The sequence below is a fragment of the Glycine soja genome, chromosome 6 (assembly GCF_004193775.1).
Source record: "Glycine soja cultivar W05 chromosome 6, ASM419377v2, whole genome shotgun sequence".
In the NCBI taxonomy this organism is placed as follows: Eukaryota; Viridiplantae; Streptophyta; class Magnoliopsida; order Fabales; family Fabaceae; genus Glycine; species Glycine soja.
Window position 1 is genome coordinate 41,305,898 of NC_041007.1, and position 21,916 is coordinate 41,327,813.

General features: G+C 30.7%; 1 long non-coding RNA gene and 1 pseudogene across 3 annotated transcripts; both read left to right on the forward strand.

The window, feature by feature from the left end:
* Window positions 1-1,394: 1,394 nt before the first annotated feature.
* Window positions 1,395-6,991, forward strand: LOC114416969. Of its 3 annotated transcripts, none has more exons than XR_003667670.1 (8): window positions 1,395-1,609; window positions 2,285-2,378; window positions 3,765-3,854; window positions 5,109-5,278; window positions 5,560-5,685; window positions 5,883-5,971; window positions 6,115-6,167; window positions 6,758-6,991. It is a non-coding gene; the product is annotated as an uncharacterized LOC114416969 (long non-coding RNA). The 3 variants fall into 3 exon arrangements; XR_003667668.1 differs by having other exon boundaries at window positions 5,109-5,274; window positions 5,539-5,685; XR_003667669.1 differs by having other exon boundaries at window positions 5,109-5,274.
* Window positions 6,992-11,110: 4,119 nt separating this feature from the next.
* LOC114416963 lies at window positions 11,111-20,458 on the forward strand (annotated as a pseudogene).
* Window positions 20,459-21,916: the final 1,458 nt, after the last annotated feature.

A 21,916-nucleotide genomic window follows, 5' to 3' on the forward strand; every position in this document is an offset into this window, starting at 1 on the left:
AGATTTAAAAAAAATAAACATTTTGAAGACAAAAAATCTTGTGCATAAGAGATACGTGTACCATGAACAAATATGAAAAAAATTAATGAAAAATATGAAAAAAATAAATTACAAAATGAAGACAAAAAATCTTGTGCATAAGAGATACGTGTACCATGAACAAATATGAAAAAAATTAATGAAAAAATATGAAAAAAATAAATTACAAAAGCTTCTTAAATTGAAGAACATGAAAATTACCATATGGTTCATCAACACCATCTCAATAGATTGTCGACCATTATGCTTGTTAAGACGCCACATATTAGTGATTCGCACTCTTATCTTCCAAGTACCTTTCTTTGTATGCAGTTCACGTATGAGGTTTTCTCATGACTATAACACTACAAGAAAAATAACCTATGCCTACGGACGCTTTTTTGCTACAGACATAAATTAGTGTAGGTAAATCTCAAAAATACTTTTACCTACAACTGACTAATGTAGGTAAAACTCAACCATTTGTACCAACCACTATTTGGTGTAGACAAATTTGTTAAAACTAAAAAAATACTTCTACCTACAATTATGTTGTGTAGGTAAAACTCCAAAAAACTTGTGCCTATAGTTGATTAGTGTAGGTAAAACTCAAAAGAATTACTACCTACAGAAGCAGAGTGTAGGCAAAATTTTAAAAAATTTATACCTACAACTACGTGATGTAGATAAAACTTCACAAATTCTATGCCTATAATTGGTTGGTTTAAGTATAACCTCAAAAGTCTTATACCTACGATTGTTGGTGTAGGTAAAACTCTTTAAGACTATTTGAATTTGAATACTAGTCTCTTGTTTTTTTAGTAAATACTCAATCTCAAAAAATAATCATTCAATTTAAATTAATTTTTAGTTAATAATTATTCAAAATTTTCATTGACATTCGTCAGGACACGTGACACGTGTGTGACCAAATTTCCCATTTGAACTTCGGACCTGAGCGTTGTTTTCTCAAATCCACTTTAATCTAACCCAACACAACTTTTTCTTTATTTTGTGATTGAAGAAGAATAACAAAAATCGTGAATTGTTCGCCAAAGAGAAAAGTGTAGAAGAAGAAGTAAAACATTAATCTTTCTCAATTTTTTAAAATTCATAAACAAATATTTGATAGGTCGTGATCCTTAAACTATTCTCTGATTAAGTTTTTAGTCCCATACCATATTAAGTATCACATATACTCAAACCAAATTGGATTGTATATGACTACACAAGTCTTTTCTAAGTCACAACAAGAAATGAGAAAAAAAATCAAACATAAAAAAAGGTTAAAATATTTCTGAAGTGACGCCTACCTATAAAGCATAAAACCCAAGCGCGTTGCTTCCTCTGATCCGAAACGAACCTCAACAACGTTAAACGCAGAAAGGGGAAAAAGGGGATTAGGGTTTAGGAAGCAGCGACAACAATGGATTTCACAGCGGAGAAGAAGGAATCAGAGAGCAAAACCGAAAATGCTCATCCAACAACGTTAGATTCTTCTTCTCAATTGGCATCGGCACTTGATTCCAACAACAAAGAAATCGAAGAACGACAAGCTCGTGAACTCAAAGCCGGTCTTCACCCCCTCAAGGTTCCTCTCTCTCACACACACACACTTCTATTTTTATTTCATCACCACTCAATCGCTCAAACACTACCAACAATTATTAGTATTGCTGTTGTTGTTAGAATAAAATTTAGATACGTTTTTGGTGCTTTTCTCCTATTAGAACTAGAGTTTCAACTTGATAATCTTTAGTGGGATATGTAAACTTTTCATTACGCAGATTACTGAGATGAAACTTCAATTTTGATTAGAGAATGGGATCAAAAGTATATGAAGAACTGTATCTAAGTTTTGTCTATTATTATGTGTTTGTTCCTTACATTAGGATAATTTTGACTTTGAGCCTGGTCTATGGTTTTGTATTTGGGACGAAGTGGTTTACAATGAGAAGTTGGTGACTGATATCTAGGATTTTTATTTTTTAATTTGTTTTTTGAATTTTGGTGTTTTTATTGGAGAATGGTGATTTAAGGGCCTGACTGATGTTTGCACTAACGCATAAACATGCTGGGGGTGATTGCAGTCCCTAACTTTTGAAAACTTTAAAATATCCCCTCTTTTTTGTATGAATTTATCAATTTTTTTTTCTGTTAAACTTTTCTATTTTAGCTCTCTATTTCGTTTCAGTTTCTGCCATTGCTTTTTGTTTGTGTCATAATGACAATTTCAGAACTTCATAATTTTATCTGATTATGATAGGGGAGGAAAGGGTAAGGGCCAGGGTGGCTCTGGAGCAAATGGGACTATAACTGGGAAGGCTTGCCCCAAAGGGTTGTACGGTACCTTTTGTGAGGTATTTTTTCTTTCCACTTCCCCCAATTCTGTTATGTGCTCTAGCTAGGCCTTTTGATCTTCGATTTCCATATTTGTTGGATGTGTGACCTCATTCTTTGTCCTGGTAGTTTGTCTAAATCTGTTACTTTTAATGGTTAAATGTATGTGGAGGGATATTAGTTTTATCATAATGGTCATCATCACTATTTAGGTGATGTGGTATCATAAGATGATGGTTGAATTATGTTTTCTTTACTTTTTTAATTTTAAAAAAGAACTAATGAAAAACGTTCATATAATTCGCATATGTTTGGATAAGGATTTAGGGTTATATGATATGCTGCCCTTATTATCATTGTTCCATCAAAGCATCAATTTTGAGACAAAAGACACACAAGGGCACGAGGATTCCTATAATACTTACTCCTATGAGACAAAAACTTATTCTGAGCCAACTTGTACAATAATATATATGATTTTAATATGATGTGCCAACTTGTGAAAATTCAAATCAGTGACTGCAATCTGAATCTCAGTGCACGCAACATCTGCAATCACAATTTAAAATTTTGCTACTTATGATATTAATGGGTGCTTGAAGGGTGTTTCTGTTTCTGGCATGTACAAAGATTGTGCTGCTATTCTGCATTTTTTTGTTTTGTACTCTGTTCTTTTTTTTTTTTTTTGAAGGATTTATTATCCTCCTTCAATTGTAATAGAGTTCTTTTTTAAAGCCATTAATAGAGTTCTTTTTCTAAAAGATTTAGACAATTTTTTTAATTAAATTATCTAAATGAAGTCAAGGGTAGGTAGCTACAAATCTCAAATATTGGAAATTATTTCAATTTATAAAATGAATGAATTTTGAGAAAGTTGTGTTATGACCGTTGCAACAATTATATATACATTTTTTTGTTATTAATGATTGATTACTATCATAATGTGATTCCTTATAATTATTGCTATATCTGGTCGATGGCAAAAAGAACAAGGTTTATGGGCAGAACCTTTGTTATTTGGCCAAGTTATTTCTTGATCACAAGGCCCTCTATTATGATGTAGACCTGTTTCTGTTCTATGTTTTGTGTGAATGTGATGAACGAGGATGTCACATGGTTGGCTATTTCTCCAAGGTAAAATATCACAGTGTTGTCATTAAACTCTTTAGAGTACTTGTTTTCCTGTTTTGGTAACCTTCAGAATAATTATCTCATCTGCACAACTCTTTATATGAAAACCCGAGCCTGGACAAAATTGTAGTGAAGATATTTTTTGGTTCTTGCATCTGAATTAGTCTTGTGTGGAGGTGGCAATTGCCGCTATCCTTTACCAGCAAGCAACTTGTTATCCTTTTTTGTTTGATTGAATATAACTTTGAAGCAAGTGTGTTTTTCGTCTTTTTCAGTAGTACACTCTGTTTTGAAGTATTAACTCCGTAAAGCTAGTGGAGCAATTAGAGACATCTAAAGAAGCAAAAGCTGGAGGAGCTAACTCAGTAAGTTTTCTCATCCTTGCAGTTGTCTTGCCTACCTAGGTTCAGAAGGTTCATGTACATGTTTTCAAAATTTGGTTGTGCTTGATGAGTTATGCTTCAACACTCATTATTTTCTCTCTCTAAAAATATTAAATAAATGATTTTTACAGACCAAGATAAGACGCAGCCTGTGACTATTTTCTCTCTCTATGAACCAAAACCTGTCAAACACATCAGGGTGGCCATAAATGCTAGTTCACGCTAACATGTCGTATATATAAGATTTGTATTACTTATATAACAAATTTTTATAAAAAATATTATAATGCAGTTAGAGGAGAGAAAGAGTGGAGTAGGAGTCAGTGATTCTAGAGGGTTGCTATCCAAATTTAATAGTTTTTTTTGTGTTATTCATTTTATATTTATTTGAGATTATGCAATCTATGCTTATATTTATTTATAGTTACAGGATAAAAAATAGTTATTTTTTAATGGATTTATTTGTCACTACTTATAGCTTTGCTCAGTTTTTTTAATACACAAAAATAATTAGGCTTATTGAATCAAGTAGTTATAATATTCTTAAAAAAACAAGTTTTTTACAGTAAAAAAAAGTTATAATAGCCTATTTTTTCTAATTTTTTTTCATAAGTTAGAACTAATTTATATATTTAAGTTAGAAAAATTAAATGTGAAATTTTATAAAAAAAAAATGAAAGTATATAAAACACTGTAGTTTTAACTTTTGAAAAATAATTTATTTTAGTATTTTATTTTTCTCTTAAAAAATTTGATTGAATATAAGATTAAAACCAGGTGGGTATTGCTAACCGTGTATCCTTTAGGTATGGTAGTTATCATGGGTGGTCCGCAAGTTAAAGTGAAAGAAACCATGAACCACTTAAATTTGCTGCTACTTTACAGTATCACTATTTAATCGTGAATTTTTGTGCCAAAAATTACTCAATCATGTTATGAATTATTAAAAATATAAAAAAAAACCTCATAATATTTAATCGTGAATTTTTACATTCATAATATTTTCTAAACCTGCCCGTGTGTGAGCACGCGTGTAGTGTGTAAATTAACTACGTTAATAGTTAAGTAATTTAAATTTTAATAATAATTAAATAAAATATACAAGTTAAAAATTAAAATATATTAGAATTTTCTGAGTGAGTTTCCATGAGGTTCTAATTATCATATATTAGAATTTTTAAAGAGTTACCTTTCTAAATCTAAATTTCTGTTGGTTTTCTTGATTGCCACCGCCAGTTTCACGACTCTAAGGAGGTTTTCCTCTCCTGTCACTTCAATCTTCAGAGCGCCGACACAATTGAAGCCAGATGTACGCTCCACAGCTTCAAGAGCTACACGAAGCTCGATGCTGTCGAAAATGACGATATCTCTTCCACCGGCGCCTTCAATCCTGATAGAGTTGGTGTGTGAGTCCATCACTGCTGCACTAAATTTAAAATATAAATTGTTCCTTTTTGGTAGATTCTCTTATAATCTCTGTTGCGCTAAATTCGAAATATAAATTGTTTTTGTTTTTGGTAGAATTTCGTTTTGGAATGGAATTTGTGTCTTTATTTTATTCAGTAGCCATATATGATTAGCAATTAATTTAGAGTGTGTTTTGGTTAATGGCTCAGGTTATTGTGACTGTTCTAAAATATGTAGTGCCTAATATATATGTTATTAGGATTTTTATTTGTTTGTGAAGTTGAAGATAGTGGAAAGCAGGAATCTCTGGAGGCATTGACCTCACAGGTAAATAAATTGGCTCACTTTGCAAGATTCGCCCCAAGCTCAAGATATTGATAAAAGAATTCGTGCTCTCAAAAAGAAGGTGCGCAATTTATGCTTTCATTCATACTTATTTGTATTACAAGTGATTGCCGACATTCAAATGAAATCTGGAGTACGCTATTAAATTGCTTTTAGAGCCATGCCAATGGTTACCTTATTTAGGGTTATTATTTTCAAATTTCTTGTTTACTTTGATCCTATGACATATATATTAGTATATTTTCCATCCAATTGCAGATAAGTGACATGGTTGCTATTGCAAAAATTATGAAAGCCACTTTGGTTTTGCCTACATTGGATCATGATTCCTTTTGGACAGATTCTAGGTATGGAATCTCATCTACTTGAGTTTTGTGTCAAAAATATGCATATCTCTGATTTCCTATTGTTCTAATTTTATTGTCTCAGTGATTTTAAGCAAATTTCCTATTGTTCTTATATGTTATACATGATGTAACTCCTTTTGCAGGTTGATAAAAGTCTGATCACAGCGGGATAAAAGTCATTGAAAAGCAGAAGAAGGTACGAATTATTCTCAAGTTTGAATTTTCACACTCTCCTTCTCTCTGTTTCTGGATACGTATGAAGAATTAGTAAAGCTGATTCCTGCCTGATTCCTATTGTTTTTTGGTGCAAAATTGAAAAATACTTTCATATTATTGATATTACTTTTAAGACTAGAAGTCTAGAATGAATGGCTTTGTCGTTGTTAATGATATCCTTTCATTATTTCTCCAAGTGAATTGAGTTGCAAATTTTAGCAATTAATAACTAAACTTGTAAACTTGAATGATTTCATTAACGAAGCTCTGAAATATAAATTAATGTTTATTCATTCCTATTTGTATATACATACATGTACAAGCAAGTAGAGATTAACGTAATATATATATATATATATATATATATATATATATGCTAGTTTGTATATACTGCTACTTTTTTATTTAATATTAATTTTTGTACATGTTTTGCTTAAGCAAGCATTAAATGCTAATGATCGCACCCTTCGGCTAGATTGCTTGTTTACACAAAATGAGAATGTATATTTGAATGGAAATTGTCCACTTTCAGTTTCTCATATGTTATTCATGATGTAACTCCTTTTGCAGGTTGTTGTAACTTTTCAAAGGTCATGTTGCAGCAGATTTCTAACTTTGTGCAGCATAGCATAATAATAAGTTCATGTATATTTAATTAAAAATTATAATCAGCAAAGAGTGTAATTAGAAACTAGTTTTATTATTATTATATGACATGTACCTACAGAAGACTGTAAGTACAAGTAAATTGACTTTTACCTATAGTTAGAGATTATAGGTATAAATTAATTTCTTTTACCTACACATTTGAAATAGTAGGTGTTACTTATAGTGATAGTTAAATTTGACTGTAGGTAAAAAATATATCCGTAGGTAAAGCTTATAGTGACAGACTATTAGTTGTCACTGTATACCCCCTTAAAGTTGACGCAAAAAATGTCTGTAGGACAAAGTCCTTTATACATCTACTTACGGATTTTGGATTTCTAGTGATAGATTTTGACTGTAGGTAAAAGTCATTTTCCTTGTAGTGTAAATAAATTGATCTGTAACACATAATACACACACTTCATGACCGTTAAGTACACAATCATACCAACACAATATGGCAGCTATAAGCAAACTATTTTTAATAAAATAATAACACGTGGCAAAAGATGCAGAACGAACTTGAACACCAACATGGGACAAAATTTTTTTTAGCAAATATAAGAGAATTCAAGAACAAACCTGTAGTTATCGTTTTCGGCTTCTTTGTTGTTCTCGGCCAACATGCAAGCGAATAAAAACATATAAGATTTTTTTAAAACAATAATGTACGCAAATGAAAAATAAAACAGGCTTCACAATAAAAAAAAATGTAAGCTTTTGTGTTGCCATAAATCAGAACACCAAAAAAAGGTACTAAATGATGCACATGCAAGATCAAAAGGCAACAAAGCTGGGTATAGGAAACACTCAAATAATGATAAAATGAATAAAACATATGGCAAACCATGCAAAAAAGACATGAACATCAACATGGCATAAAAAAAAAATTTAAGCAATATAACAGAATTCAAGAACAAACCTATAGTTAGCCTTGTGGGACACCGTTTACTGCCATTGTTTGTAGTTATCGTCTTCGGCTTCTTTGTTGTTCTCGGCAAACATGCAAGCAAATTAAAACATATAAGAATTTTTTAAAACAAAAATGTAAGCCAATGAAAAATAAAACAGGATTGACGATAAAAATGTAACCTTTTTTCTTCCGATAAATCACAACACCCAAAAAAGGTACTAAATGATGCACATGCAAGATCAAAAGGCAAGAAATCTGGATATAGGAAACGATAAAGTAATGATAAAATGAATAAAGGTCTAAGCTTTTGTCTTGTTGTCCTGCGAAAACTCAAAAAACAACAAAAACATATCCACTGATACAAATATGACCAATGCAAAACATGGATATCGATAAAAAGTTACAAAGCTGATTCTTTTCGAAACTCATTCAGAACTCAAACATGGCAAACCAAGATTTTTAAAAATGTAACCTTTTGTGAAGCGATAAATCAGAAAACCAAAAAAGCTTGTAAATGATGCACATGCATCATCAAAACGCATCAAAGCCCGAAAAAAATGGCTCATTACAACAAACTACCCACTAAAAATCAAAAAGTTGCGTATAAGAAATGTTAAACTAATGATAAAATCAAGAAAGGTCTAAGCTTTTGTCTTGTTGGCTTGCGAAAAGTCAAATACCATAACAAAAACGTATCCACTCATACAAATGTGAACAAACCAAAACATGCCAAACCAAGACAAACCATCAAAACTCATTCACAACTCATCATACATGTCAAACCAAGCTGAAAACGAAAAACAAACAATGCGAAAGACACCAAAACAATGTAAGTATCTGACAAAAATGAATACAATACCAAAAACCTGAAAATAATCACGAAGCAAGTGCCGCTACGATGAAAATCGAAAAGCCACAATGAAAAATGGAAAGCCTGAGAAAAAATGACGAAGGAAGTGCAGTTACAGTGAAAATGGAAAAGCCACAATAGAAAAGCCACAATGAAAAATGGAAAGCATGAGAAAAATGATGAACAATGTCCACCTACGGTGAAATTTGAAAAGGCACAAAGCCACAATGGAAAAAGGAAGTCGAAAAAAGCAAACAGTAAATTAAGCCTTGGAAACGTAAAGCTGCATTGGTAGTCGAAAAAAACAAACAGTAAATTAAGTCTTGGAAACGTAAAGCTGCATTGGTAACCGTCCACACACAAAACGAAAAAAAAAACAATAAATACACAATGACAACGACGTTTTTGGGCGGGAAATTGGAGCGCTGCCATTGCGACACGTTAGCCCTGGCAATGCCACGTTAGCATTGTCAGGGCCTTGTTTGTATCATGATAGATGATGTAACCAATGTTAAAAGCATTATTCTACATGTGTTATATTTATAATTTATGTTAAAATTCTGAGATGTAGGTTTGGGGTACCCGAATTTATGGTTGAACCAAAATCATCACATTTGGATTTTATGAGGATAAAAAATATATTAAAAATTATAAAAAAATATATATTTTTGTTTTTTCTTTAAAATCATCATATTTTTATTATAATGATAAATTTTAAATATTTCAATATTTATAGCTGTAAAAAACATATTTTGCTCTTAAAAAAAAACATTTATTGTATTCACAAGGGTTATTTAAATTGCGGGCAGTGCCATGGAGTTAATTAATAGGGGTTATAAGCCCCAAGTAATCTTATGTTGGTAGTGACACTCGAATTAACGGGGGATATAAACCTCGGCCAATTACCAGGGAATTAAAAGTCGTAGGTAAACCCTGCATTTTTTAGGGTCACCGAAAACTGCTTGTCATGGATGCTTCAACAACAAAAAGCACAACAGCAGGAAACACACTTAACAAGGTTTTAATCGTCGGTAAGGCAAAAATAACCCCCGTTAAATCCTTTTTCTTGTAGTGCAAGTTATTAGTTTTTTGTTAAAATAATTGTTACTTCCACCGAGTGGGAAGGTTAAAGGTGCAATGATTATTTAAGATAGCTAGAAGTTCACGTTTTGTTCACATTATTTACTCTACTATGTTTTTCAATTCCATCTTACACATAAAATTCATAAGTGTCTAAGTAAAGCAAAGTTCAACATAGTTGATAAATTTAAGGATGAGTTCTTTAAGCGTATTTCTTAATCATGCATATGGATAATACTTTAATAAAATAGATAAAATTCACTTCGATGATCTCTAGATTTTGAAGATTAGTCTCATAATTTTTGATTTATGAAATGACTAATGTTATCATTTGGATTCTTGAAAAATTTCCATAACATTTTCTATAATTTGTTTTTGAATAAATAATAGATGTTAATTTTTTTACACAATTATTTAATTAAAACTGATATACATAATAAATTGATTAACTTTTATAATAATTATCTAAAAGTTTACATCAAAAATATTTTTTTAATAATATATTTCTTTAAGGAAAATCTTAAATTTAAATATTATGTATAAAAAAATATAATTAAAAGAAGAAACTATATTCAACTTTGCTGATAAAAAGATTAACCATGACAAAATTATGTGATATTTCACAAGTATAATAAAAAAAGTCATTTAAATTTCTTTTACACTGTCACGTACTTACGAACAATCATATATAATAAAATTATTCACTTTAATTGCAGTAATGTATAATAATTTATGTAAAAAAATAAATAATAATTATATTAACAGTTATACTACTATTAATCTAGTATGTTATAAATTTTTCTTTAAAAAATTCTAGTATGTTGTAAGGTTTTTTTTAGTGAATTATGTCTGTGAATTTTTTTATATGAAGCATCCACAATTTTTTTTTAAGTTCGACATAATTAATAATTTTTTGCTCAATTATTGTTTTAATCCATGAATTTAGGAGTATATTTTTATTTGTCCTTAAAATTTAAAAATAGTTTTTTATTCCTCAAATTTTGATATATTATTTTTTTAGTCTTTGATATAGTAAATTAACATTTCATAACAATTTTTAACATTTTTTTTTGGATTTTTAATATTTTATGTGATTTTTTTAACACTTGAAAGTTTTAAAACAACAATTTAAACAGCTAAAAAATAAAAATTAATACACGATAATTATAAACTTTCATAAAGTATTAATTTATTATTTATTATGATAGAAACTAAAAAGTAATAATGTATCAAAATTTAAGGATTCAAAAATAAAACTTAAATTTTAGAGATTAAAAAAAATACACTCTCCAAATTTAATGACCAACGCTAATTAAGCCATAATTAGTTATTGCACAGATGAAAAAATGCCGCCTACCATCCCTTCAAATACGGCAACTCACGTCCCACATCATAGGACTGGATGATACCGCGATTGGCTGTGCTGTGCACTGCCCTTCAACCTTGTTTTCAAATACCACTTTCATCGCCACAAATATCTTCAATTTCTTTCACACTAAGCCCGAGTCACTGCAAAATCAAATGGCACTTCTTCCTTCTATGCTTGTTATTTCAAACTTACTATTATCCGTGTTCTTGTCTCAAATTTCCCATGCAATTGATATCATTACTCATTCCCAGCCACTTCACGATGGCAGCACCTTGGTCTCCAAGAATGAAACCTTTGAGTTGGGCTTCTTCACTCCCGGCAATTCCGCAAACCGCTACGTCGGAGTCTGGTTCAAAACTATCCCGGCTAGAACGGTAGTTTGGATTGCCAACCGTGACAACCCTGCAAAAGATAAATCCAACATGTTTTTGATAAACAAAGAAGGAAACCTCGTACTTCTCGGCCAAAGCCTGTCTATTATTTGGTCGACAAATGCAACAACATCGGTTTCGACTCCTGTTGTGCAACTTTTAGACAGTGGGAATTAAGTAATTAGAGATAACAAGGACGACAACATCAACAACGAAGAAAAATTTGTGTGGCAGAGCTTCAATCATCCTTGTGATACACTCTTGCAAGGAATGAAGTTGGGGTGGAACCTTAAAACTGGTCTCAATGGATATCTTACGGCTTGGAAAAATTGGGTAGACCCGTATTCAGGAGATTTTAACGAAGGCATAAAGCTTGGAGAGAATAATGAATTGGTGCTCATGAAGGGCGCGGTTGAGTTCTATAGTGTTAGTTAAACATTGTTTTATAATTTAAAATTTATAAATATATATTACTCATGTTAATTCTATTTTATAAAATAAAATATTTATTCTAGAATCTGTTACATAAAATTATATTTCTTATATTTTCTAATATTTTGCTTTGACAGGTCAATGCAATTTGTTAAGTTTGTTTTGACATATGTAAGTTGTTACATTTGTTTTGATATCGATAAGTTGGGTTCCAACAGTCACATTTTTGTCGTTGCATAAGAGGGTATCTATGCCTATATATCTCTCTTTCCTAGAAAACACACAAGCAGAACAATCTGATTTGTTTCTCCCTGAAATATTTTCTTCCTTCTCTTATAAAGAAAAACTTATTTTAGAGAGCAAGAGCATTACTATAATCATATTTTTCTACCAATGCAGTGGAGACATTTTCTCTCTAAGGATAGCATTTACGCGCTTCAACCAAGACTAATTATTTCTTCCCCTAATTTATTTTTTCTTTGTGCTTATTGTATAATATAGTACGTTGTTGGTTCATGTTCTGCCAATTAAAATTATTTTGCTACTATTATTTTGTTATTTAATTTAAGACTTTGCATTTTCTTCTTATTTATTTCTTTCATTTATTTTAATTTTCTAACAGTCTTAGAGAGAAAAATTTTCACTTTCTTCTTGCATAGTCTTTTCTGCAGTAGCATTATTTTTTATCAAAATATCCGTCATGGATATGATTAAGTCCATTTTTAGTAAGCCTGAAAAATTGATAGGTGAATTTTTTTTTGTTGGCAACAACAAATGAAATTCAGGCTTACTGAATTGGATTTATACTCTGTGATTTCTAAAAGAAAAATAAAACTTTAACTTCCTCTACTGATATAATTTAAACTGATGCAACCAAATCTTCTACCACTAAGCATGATGTTTTTTATAAAGATATTTTATGTCATGGACACATTTTAAGTGCTTTGACTGATAACATATATAAAAATTTTTGCCATACCAAAACTTTTGTTGAGTTATGGGAAGCACTTGAATTGTAATATGGATCTGCTGAAAAAGGTTTAAGTCGATACTCTTGTGAAAAAATGATTGAGTTTCAAATGGTTGATGAAAAGTCTATTTTAGACCAGATCAGATCCATGAATTTGAAAACATTGTTTATGACATGAAATTGAAAGGAATTATTTTGCCTGACATTATGCTAGTGACTTTCATGATTTCAAAGTTGCCCCCTTTGTGGACTGATTTTGCTCAAAGCCTGAAACATAAACATGAAGGTTTCACCTTTGATGATTTGTTTGTCTGTCTCCGCATTGAGGATAAACATCGTTCATCTCAAAAACACTTGCAAAAATCTGATTCTCACTCTAAGGCCTATCTTGTTGAGAGCTCTAGCAAACCTTTCTCTAAGTCCTTCAAAAGGCATGGGTTTAACAAAAATAAATTTGGTAGAAAACCTTTTTTTTTGCTAAAAATAAGAACAATGCTTTTAATAACAACAATAAGCCCAAGGATAAAAATTCGGGGAATGAAATTTTTTGCTTTGTTTGTAGGCGAGCTAATCATTTGGCCAATAATTGTTTTCAACGTCATCGCCAGTCTACGTCTGTCCCTAAACCTTAGGCTAATGTTGTTATCACCAGTGTTGCCTCTGATTCCTTATCTGACAGGTACCATGTCACTAGCCTTGAGTTAAATTGTGTTTTTAACTCAAATGATTGGTTTATAGACTCCGGGACTAATGTTCATGTGTGTGCTGATAAAAAATTATTTTCTTTATATTAGAAATCAAGCACACGTACTGTGAGTATGGGGAATGGGAGTATGACACATGTGTTAGGATAAGGTCAAGTCAAGCTAGAGCTATCTTCAAGAAATTTTCTTGTTTTAGATGGAGTCTATCATATTTCTGATATTAGGAAAAATTTAATAAGTACTTCTTTGTTAGTCCAACAAGGGTACAAGGTTGTTTTTGAGTCCAATAGAGTTGTTATTATGAGACATGGTGTTTTTATTGGTAGTGGCTACATTTGTGATGGTTTGTTTAAGTTAAGTCTTACGTCTCTTTCTATTAATAAAATATCCAACGTTTCTTCTTTTGTTGCAAATGTTGAATGTTCTAATATGTGGCATGCTAGGCTTGGACATGTGAATTTGAATTCTATCAAAAGAATGATATCTCTTAATTTTATTCCTAAGACTTCCATTGATTTAAAACAAAAAAGTGAAACATGTATTCAAGCAAAGCAAACCTAGAAAGAGTTTTACTACATGTATTGAAAGAGAAACTAACTTGCTTGAAATGGTTCATAGTGATGTATATATGTGATAGTAGTGATGTGTTAACACGTGGTGGTAAGAGATATTTTATTACTTTCATTGATGATTTCTCCAAATATTGTTATGTGTATTTAGTTAATCAAAAAAGTGAATTGTTTGATAAGTTCAAAGTATGTAAAATAGAAGTAGAAAATCAATTAGAAAGAAATATTAAAACTTTACGTTCCGATAGAGGTGGAGAATACACATCTTTAGACATGAGTAATTTTTGTGAAATGCATGGTATTATTCATGAAGTGACACCTCTGTATGCTCCTCAATCTAATGGTATTGTGGAAAGAAAGAATCGTACCTTGCTTGGTATGGTGAATGTTATGCTTGTAAGTTCTGGTTTGCCAAGTAATATGTAGGATACGTGAAGCTTTATATTCTGCATGTCATATTCTTAATAGAGTGCCTTATAAAAATTTTGAAAAAATCTCTTATGAACTATGGAGAAAAAGAGAACCAAATCTGAAATATCTTAAAGTGTCGAGGTGTCTAGCAAAGGTTAACATCCCCATTTATTGTTGGATATTCTTTGCATAATACTACTTATAGATTTTTGGTAGTTAATTCAGAAGTGTCTGAAAGTACTATTAAGGAATCTAGAGATGTCACTTTCTTTGAAAATGTTTTTCCTTTAAAAAATAAATTGTCTAAATCTGTTTGTGATACTTCTTGTTCTAATTTGTCATCTTGTAGTAATACTAATAAGGACATTGTGTTTGAACCTAGCAGGAGTCAAAGGTCTAAAAAAGTTAAGGATTTTGGTTCTGAATTTTGCTCTTTTCTGCTTGAAGATGATCCTAAAACTTATGTTGAGGCCATGAGGTCTATTGATACACCTTTTTTTTTGGAAAGAAGCTATTAATGATGAAATGAGTTCTCTTAAAATTAATAAAACTTGATTTCTTATTGATCTTCCCCCTGGTTGTAAAAGTATAAATTGTAAGTGAGTTTTCCGAAAGAAATTCAGAACTGATGGATCTATAGAAAAATTTAAGGCAAGACTTGTTGTGATTGGGTGCAAACAAATAGAAGGTGTAGATTTCTTTGATACTTATTCTCTTGTTTCTAAAGTTACTACCATCAGGGTTTTAATTGCACTTGCTTGTGCTTTTAATTTAGAAATTCATCAAATGGATGTAAAAATTGCATTTTTAAATGGTGAATTAGAAGAAGAAATTTATATGAGCCAACCTGAAGGCTTTGTAGAACTGGGGAAGGAAAAGAAAGTTTGCAAACTTTTTAAATCTTTATATGGTTTGAAACAAGCTCCAAAACAATGGCACAAAAAGTTTGATCAAGTTGTTCTTTCGTATGATTTTCAAATCAATAATGGTGATAAATGTATGTATGTGAAACAATTTGATGATAGTAAATGTGTCATTTTATGTTTGTATGTGGATGACATATTGATATTTGGTAGTAATATGCATTTCATAAATGATGTGAAGTCTTTCTTGTCTAGAAATTGTGGTATGAAGGACCTTGGTCCTGTAGATGTGATTTTCGGTATTAAGCTTATAATGAAAAATGATGGCATGGTTTTAACCCAATCACATAATGTTGAAAAACTATTGAAGAAGTTTAATTATTTTGATGTGAAACCTGTTTCTACTTCTTATGACTCATCCATCAAGTTAAAGAAAAATTTGGGTAAAGGAATTTCTTCACATAAATATTCTTAAATTATTGGTTCTTTGTTGCATTTTACAAACTTCTCTAGGCCTGACATTGCATATGCAGTTGGTAGATTAGGAAGGTATACTAATAATCCCGATCATTCTCATTGGATTGCATTAGAAAGAGTTTTTAGATATTTTGAAAGGAACCATTAATTATGACATTCATTATACATGTTTTCCTGCATTAATTGAGGGGTTTAGTGATGCAAATTGGATTTCTGATTCTGATGAAACAAAATCAACAAGTGGTTATGTTTTTACTTTAGCTGGTGGTGCAGTATCATGGAAATTTGCTAAACAAACTATTATTTCACATTCTATCATGGAAGCAGAAATTATTGCTTTAGATACTGCTACTAGTGAGGGAGAGTTTCTTAAAAATTTGTTATGTGATTTGCCATTGCTGAATAAGCCTATACCTCGAATTCTAATGCATTGTGATAGTCAAGTTGATATATCAAAAGTTACTACAAAAAATTTTAATGAAAAGAGAAGACACTTAAGAGTGAGACATAAGTCTATTAGAAATTTGATTTCTCATGGTGTCATTTCTCTTGACTTTGTGATCAGAAAACAATATTGCGGATCAACTTACAAAAGGGTTGATGTGTCAACAAGTACTTGAGTCGTCGAGGGGAATTGAACTAGAGCCCATTATTTAGTTACAACAATGGACACCCGTCTCCGTGTGATTAGTGATCCCATGAATGGAGTTCAACAGGTAACAACGAAATTGTTTGTTGACTAAAGTACACCAAAATAAAATTTGGTGGAGTGGTTCCGTTTCTTATTCCTATAACGAGGTGTATTATAAATTGTGACAATATTAAGGTTGAGGTATTTATATATGTGTATTTTTGGTATAAAAAAATATCGCTTAATGAATCCGATGACAATTATTGTAGGGGTGGGGGTCACAAACCAGTCTTTGAGGATTTACCTAGTGAGTGTAGTGGTGGGGCCACCAGTGTGAGATATAGGCTAATCTCTAAGTGACACTCACGAAATAAGATACATGCGCAAGGTTGTGTAACGCGCTACCACTGATTAGAACCTAATTGAATACGAATATTGTAGGGGTTGTGTACTAAAGTCTGGTCAAAGAATGTGTAGTACAAGATAATTAAGTCACTACATTTTCTTGGATGGAAGTTCATAAACACTAGGTATAAGGCTCAAACCCGGAAGGTTCTTTATAATGAAATACAATATCACATGCTCTTTCTCTTACGTTTCTATATAATTTTTTAAAATATATATATATATATATATATATATATATATATATATTTTAAATTATGTGGAGGAATGTTAGTAAACATTGTTTTATAATTTAAAATTTATAAATATATATTACTCATATTAATTCTATTTTATAAAAAAATATTTATTTTAGAATCTGTTACATAAAATTAGATTTCTTATATTTTTTAAGATTTTTCTTTAACAGGTCAATACAATTTGTTAAGTTTGTTTTGACATATGTAAGTTATTGCATTTGTTTTGATATCTGTATGTTGTATTCTGACGGGTCAAATTTTTGTTGTTGCATAAGAGGTCTATGCCTATGTTTGATATCTTCTTTAGAAAACACACGAGCAGAGCAATCTGATTTCTTTCTCCCTAAAATATTCTCTTGCGCAATCATATTTTTCTACCAATGCATTAGGGGCGTTTTATTTCTAAGGATAGCATTTGTGCGCTTCAACCTAAACTAATTATTTCTTCTCCTAATTTATTTTTTCTTTGTACTTATTGTATGATATAGTACGTTGTTGATTCATGTTCTGCCCATTAAAGTTATTTTGCTATATAATTCAAGGCTTTACATTTTCTTCTTATTTATTTCTTTCATTTTATTTTAATTTTCTAACATATAGGAGTGGCCCTTGGAATTGGGTTTTGGCTAGTGGAATTTCTGTAATGAAGCCCAATCCACTTTATGATTACAAATATGTGGTTAATGAAGATGAAGTGTATGTGAGATACACTCTCAAGAATAGTTCTGTGATTTCGATAATTGTTGTAAACCAAACCCTTAATGTTCGCCAATGCCTTACATGGATTCCTCATACTAGGACTTGAAGTGTGTACCAATCCCTGCCACAGGACCATTGTGATGCTTATAATGTTTGTGGCGCGTATGGGAATTGCATGATTAATGCATCGCCAGTGTGCCAATGCTTGGAGGGGTTCTAGCCGAAATCTGCGCAAGAATGGAATGAAATGGATTGGACAAAAGGATGCACGCGTATTGAACCGTGGAGTTGTGGTGTCAGAAACAAAGATGGTTTTCGTAGATATGCTGGGATGAAAGTGCCGGATACGACACATTCTTGGATAAATGCAAGCATGACACTTGAAGATTGCAAGGCCAAATGCTTGGAAAATTGTTCTTGCACAGCTTATGCAAACTTAGACACAAATGGAAAGGGAAGTGGTTGTGCTCCATTTGGTTTGGTGATCTTATTGATTTGAGAGTTTCAGAAAGTGGGCAAGATTTATGTTCGAATGGCCATTTCGGATACTGGTAAAGACAATGATATTCTTCTAACTTTCTTTAATTAATATAATTAGAGTTCGGTTGGTTTTATTTGAGAATCACAAGAGCTTTGTTTCTTTGTCAAACAGTATATGCAGATGCTAAACATAATAAGCATCCAAAAAAGGTAGTTTTGGTCGTTGTAGTCATAGTTTCGGTAGTCCTTCTGATGCTATTGGCATGCTATTACATTGACATTAACAGAACAAAGTATAAAGGTAAATATCTTAGCCAGAAAGCCTCTTTTAATTTCACAAAATTATCTTGAATTAGATTAGTTGAACTCCTGCAATACGTAAAAAACAGAACACCGACTCAGTAAAAAACTGTATGTGCAATTTTACCAGAATACAAAATTTTAACAATTATTTTCTACTTGTATTTGTTGTTTAGTACAGTAAACATGATCAACATCATCTATTGGCAATCATACAAAGAGAGGAAAATATATCATTCTTTTTTTCATTTCAATAGCATTAGCTTTCATGTGTTTTTAATTTTTTATATTTTGGTTTGTCTATGTGTGTGTAAAATTAACATTTTTCTATGCGGTTTGATAATTTAATAAACGTACAAAACTCTCTATCACCTGACTTTTGATCAGAGTTTTGTCTTAAAACTGCTCTGTATTTATTACATATGGGGATTGTAATGTTTATAACATTCTATTCAAGGCTTTGATTTCTTGTATCTAAAATAAAATGGTATATCAACAGAGGAGGAAGATGAAGGTGAACAAGAAAATTTGGAGCTTCCTTTCTTTTGATCTTGCTACAATAATTAATGCCACTAATAACTTCTTAAATGACAACAAGCTCAGTGAAGGTGGTTTTTGGCCAGTATACAAGGTAATTACTAACTTCCTATTAATAAGGCTAAAGAAAATTCATGATTTTCATTATTTGTCAAAATTTCCCAACTACAAAATTCAGGGTACTTTGCTAGACGGGCAAGAGATTGCAGTCAAAGGCTTTCAAGGAGCTCGATCTGGACAAGGATTAACCGAATTTAAGAATGAGGTTATATTGTTTGCCAAACTTCAGAATCGAAATCTTGGTTGTTGCATCGAAGGAGAGGAGAAAATGTTACTCTATGAATACATGTCCAACAAAACCCTGGATTCTTTTCTTTTTGGTAATTATTTTATGAAAATCTTGGTAATGATGAGTATAGTATGAGTCTGGTTTATTTCCAATCATTTTTGAAAGAAAAGACTAACCAAGTTAAAATCTTTTTAGATTCGTTTCAAAGTAAACTTTTAGATTGGCCTATGCGCTTTAATATCTTGTGTGCAATTGCTCGAGGGCTTCAATATCGTCATCAAGATTCTAGATTGAGGATTATACACAGAGATCTAAAAGCAAGTCATGTTTTATTAGATGATAATCTGAACCCAAAAATTTCAGATTTTGGCTTGACTAAAATATGTGGTTTGAAGGGTATACAAACAGAATTTTTGGAACATAGTAAGTATCTTAATAGATCAATGTTAAACTTTAACAACATTCATTAAAAAGACCAAAATTAATTCCTATGTGGTTGCTTTCAGCGGTTACATGGCGCCTGAATATGCCATTGACGGATTATTCTCCATAAAGTCAGATGTATTTAGCTTTGGTGTATTATTGTTAGAAATGGTTAGTGGAAAGAAAAACAGAACAGTTACATATGATGACAGTTATAATCTTATCGGACAGGGGAGTAGCATAATCAAAAATATAGAAATTAATGTTCCTATGACCAAACTGAACGTAGTAATTGCATTGAATAGGCATGGAGATTGTGGAAAGATGGCACTCCAGAGCAATTGATTGATGCTTGTTTGGTGGATTCATGTAAAGTATCTGAAGTTGTAACATGCATTCAAATTGGTCTTTTGTGTGTGCAACATCATCCCAACGATAGGCCAAATATGATATCTGTTGTTGTAATGTGGAGCAGCAATAATGTTTTATCACAACCTAAGGTAGCTAATTTTTTAACCAACAATATTTCACTTATTGAAGGTGAGCAATCAAGAGGCAGGCAAGAGTCTTCAATCAACGGAGTAACTATCTCAGTTTTAAATGCTAGATAGAAAAAATTAGTTTATTCAAACATTTGTATATGATTTTATTTTGAAGTAGTATTGACAGTTAAAATATCCATTAGTCAATAGTTATCTACAGTGAAATATGACTATTTTTGGGTTGCATACTTTACATCATGGTTAAAATATGTTTTTATCTTTTTCTTTGCATTGATGCCACTGGTATTTATATTGTTATTTCTTATATATTTATAAAATTATTGCATAAATTATACTTATTATTTTTTAATCGGTAAATGATAGTTGTTATTTTTTAGTTTTTTATCGACACAAATTATATTTACTCGTGAAAAATAGATTTAATTAAAGTGATTATTTAGTAACTATTTAAGTAAAGGTATATAAATGTAATTAAGAATATGTGTAAATTTATTTTTAATATTCTTTGAAGAGTTATATTACTACTACCAATATAATGACTTATAGATTGGATATTTGATATTTTATTTACTTTATAAACATGTTTATTATGTATATTTATTTAGTACTTTTCTTTGGAAAAAAAAGTAAAATTGAATAATGAATTTGTAAAGTAAGAGTAAAAAAATATCTGATCCGATCCTTAGATTGGATTAAATTTAAATCTTATAACAAACTGATTGAATAATGAATTAAGATAATTAAATAATCACTTTTTACTTAAAACATAGTCTAATTCAATTTTTTAAAAAGTCTAATATTTTCTATGTAAATCAATATACAATTTATGTGTAAAACAAAGTCTAATTCAATTTAGAAAATGTTTTGACTTCCAAATTTTAACAATTATATATGTTTTCGATCTATGTATAATTTGTAAATATTTTATTTTGAAAATTAATTTTTTTTTAAATATAAATTTATAAATAATTGATATAATTAATATGATTTTGACAGATATGTGTTAAATTTTACTTATAGTTTCAACACATACTTTATGATTATTTATAATTTAATATAATATTTTCTTCTTTTCTTTTAAAAAAAATATTTCTAATATGTACAAATTACATCATATACAATTATTTATAAACCTACACACCGAGCATGTAAAAATCCAGTATTAAGTCATACTTAAGTGATATTCAAAATCTAATATCGTGTTTGCGGATAAAAATAATGTGTCAGGCATGTTGCACTAAGAAATGCACTCTAGTTTTTTTTGGTGAAGTGCATTCATTAAAAAGGCCTAAAAGCCTCTAGGAAAAACAATACACGAGTAATCCACGTTCAAGGAATTACAAAGAAAACTAGGAGGAAACTCAAAAACATGAGACGCAGATAAGCTTAGTTCATGTTTCATCAAAATATCCGCAACTTGATTTGCTTCCCGGAAAACATGAATCCACTGAATTGAGGCTTCAAAACCATGAATATCATGAATGTTTTTAACAAGCTGGTAACAGGGAAGAGAATAACAACATCCTTGAGTCAACAATTTCAAAGCCAATGAAGAGTCTGAATGAA